Source organism: Rhineura floridana, chromosome 1, assembly GCF_030035675.1.
Source record: "Rhineura floridana isolate rRhiFlo1 chromosome 1, rRhiFlo1.hap2, whole genome shotgun sequence".
NCBI lineage: Eukaryota > Metazoa > Chordata > Lepidosauria > Squamata > Rhineuridae > Rhineura > Rhineura floridana.
The window spans coordinates 58577274-58580606 of record NC_084480.1 but is presented as its reverse complement, the minus strand read 5'-3'; positions in this window follow the sequence as shown (position 1 = coordinate 58580606).

Below are 3333 nucleotides of genomic sequence, written 5' to 3'. Positions count from 1 at the left end.
CTTGATTTCTTCTGTGTTGCAAATTGTTTTCTGGATTGTTGGGGATAAACTTGATCTCAGGAGAGAGCCAATTAACCTTTTGTGGGAGGTGGCTGGCAAAAAGCTACAGCTTTTCGTGTCAGATGCCCTGGCTGTGGTTCTTTTCACATTATACAGGTGTGAGCAGGACTTCAGATAGTAGCTTTGTAACCTCCAAATGCTATTCTTCCTCTTTTGATTCTTTCTCAATTTTACATAATATTTACTTTAAAGCAACTTGACAAAAAGCCTTGTCAGTTGCTTGTTCTTTTCAAATATAAAAATGCTGTGCAACCCTCTGGCGTAATTATCAATTTCTTGAGTGAAGACGGGTTTTGTGTCTTGTTAACTGTGAAGTTCAAATGAAATTGATAGATTGGGATGTAATAGAAGAATATTAACAATGGCTCTTGTCTTGAGTGAACAGCCTCAGATTATGGCCATCACACAGATTTCATTTTTTATCCTTTTGTGACCTGATTACATTGTATTTCCCATACATCAAAGAGTACTGCACATACAGAGTCTGATCCCAGTGTAATCAGCACTTTAGCCCTCAAGGGTGGATAGGTGGATGTATTCAGTTCTTTAAATGTTAACAGTGCCTATTTCCTGTTGTAGACTGAAGCACAACAATTAACAGACTTGCCAGTGAATAGTCACTTAGAGATGAAGTTAGCAATTTTAGCTCTGTTCTTGTTTGAAGCTTGCACCAAACTAATGCTGCAGATTGCTTCACTTTGGCAGCTTTGGAAGTATTATTTTTAATAACCAAAGCCACTAATTTGGTACCTTTTAATGCTAGGGGGGAAAGGCACCCAACACTGTAAACTTGAAAATGAACTGTTATTTTACAGATATAACAGTTAGCAAATATATCTTTCGTTGTGTTAACAGCTGGTGCAGACATAACGGAGAAGCTCTCTTGACTGGGGTCAAACTATTAGGAATGCGCTCCCTACTCGTTTCCTTCTCAAGTGAATTCTCTCTACCTGTGTTAACCATAGTTAAGCATTGTGCCAACAACAATATTTAAGCACAGATAAGGTTAACCTAATTCCTACTTAACCAAGATTTGCAACCAGTTTGGGAATGGCCCTTGTGAATCACTAGTGCCTTGTTTCTTGTTTTGCAGAGATGTGAATTTTTTGAATTGCACTTTACAAAGTAATTGTTCTAGAATACTGCTGAGGCGCTAACAATGATTTTGTGGCACTAATGATTTTGTCCAGAGGTAAAGCAAACTGCCTGTTTCAGACTTCTCTTTCTTCCTCTTCTACATACCCTGACAATTTCTTAAGTTATTTTCCAAAAGCCTTACCATCAGTGACACATAATAGACTTCTCATTGTGGAAAAGAAAAAAGGAATACTGTCATTGTCAAAGTTTAGAATACACTGAAGAACTGATTGGAGTTTCTGCTGTTGGAATGGTTCTGTTGGCTTCCTGAGGGAAGAGTAGCTGCTAACAGAAGATGTAACCTACTGATCTTCAACTGGAAATTTCTGTTCTATTTCAGTCTGAATTAGTGCTCACAAAGCCAGATTATCTGCTGAAGTCTTACACATTTCTTGCAAAATGTAGTCAGATAGGAATCGGGCTGTGAAACTCCTTTCCCAAGCATGTGTATGCTCATAAACAAGTTCCGCTCAGTTCACTGAGTCTTTACTTTTGGTGTGTTGCAGCCTTAGTCAAAACATTGATTTAGAACAGGAGTGGCTAACCCTTGGTCCTCCATATGTTATTGAACTACAGCTCCCATCATCCTTGGTTGTTGGCCAAACTGGGGCGGGAGGGCTGATGGCAGCTGGAGTCCATCATCATCTGGAGTGCCACAGGCTAGCCTGTGCTGACTTGGAAGTAAGTTACACTTTGGCTTTGGTTGGTAAAGTACAACCTCAGAATGAAAATACTATAAAACCTTATCTATGGTCTTGATTTATTTTATATTGTAAGACCTTAAGTATTTCTGAAGGAATAGTTTGAAAGAGCTTGACCTTAATCATTATTTATTGTGGTTTGTTTTTTTTTAAAAAAACCACAAATGTGTATGTGTTCACTTCAAATATTACAGAGTGTGAGACATTTACTATTGCTTTATTTGTAAATGTTCCCTTGACACCCCCTATGGATTCAGTATTTAGCTGCTTTCAATGACTTAAATATCCTATAGCCCAGTTCAACAATGTTTTCGGAGTTAAGCCAATGGAATGTCAATTCAACTGTTTTTCCTTAACTGGGTCATAGATTGCCCTATGAAATGCAATTTAAAGGCATTTTTAAAAGTTGCCATAGATTGTACTGTCAACTGATGAAACTTTATTAACGTGCCGCTGTTTTCAAGGGGAAATTGTATATTATTTTATCATAGATACTTATAATAAAAGAATTATGACACAAAACAGTTCTCCACTGATAATTTCCATTTTATCTTTGACCCAACAAAGGGAAAAAGGTACTGTATGTATTAGTTATCTCTTGGGAGATGGAGGGTAAGATGGTAATTATCAATTCTTTTCAGTTGTGATAGCAGAGAACCATAGCAATTGCCATCTCTCTGACAGGTTTTTTTTTGCGGGGGGGAGGGGTTTAAGAGTAGAAAGAAGGCAGTTCCTTGTGGAAATGCCTGAAATCGTTTTTGTGAAAATGAGAATATGGGCTATTATTTCTCGAGATTATTTTGGAGTATAGAACCATTTCATCCCACATCATGCTCTAATGCCCCAGAAAATGCTTTCATCACATTTATTGTAGCTGTATTAGTTAACTGATCATTAGTTATCCTTGGGCTGCAATACTAACCTTGTTTATCCAGAAGTACGGCCAACAGGTAAGTGCAGTTATGATTGCAACCTTGGTTCTCATTTTGGTCTGTTCAGTGTTATGAAGTGTGAAAGATACTAACAGGATTTCTAAAGTGCTTTTCTCACGTGCTGAAAGCACTTCACACTATTCCTGAAATTGGAAAGCAGGCCAAAGTTATTTCAAAATTAGAGATAGGAGGCTGAGGGATGATGACAAGTGCTCTTCCCGTTCCATCATGAGGTCATGACAGGATGGGTTTTCCAAGACTCATATTCTTAACCACTATACTACTTTCTCCACGTATGAACATATCTTTCCTTGCATTCCTTCCAGTTGTCTTCACTGGGTATACTTTTGTGTGTTTAAATGTTTGTTTAAACATTGAGAATGCCCATCTATGTAAGGCTGTAATGCAAATGAAATGAAAAAAATTGTGCCTAAATTATAGAAGACATTTGGAGAACAGGATCACAGTTGAATGTAAGTGGAAAATACAAGTTTAAGCTCCTT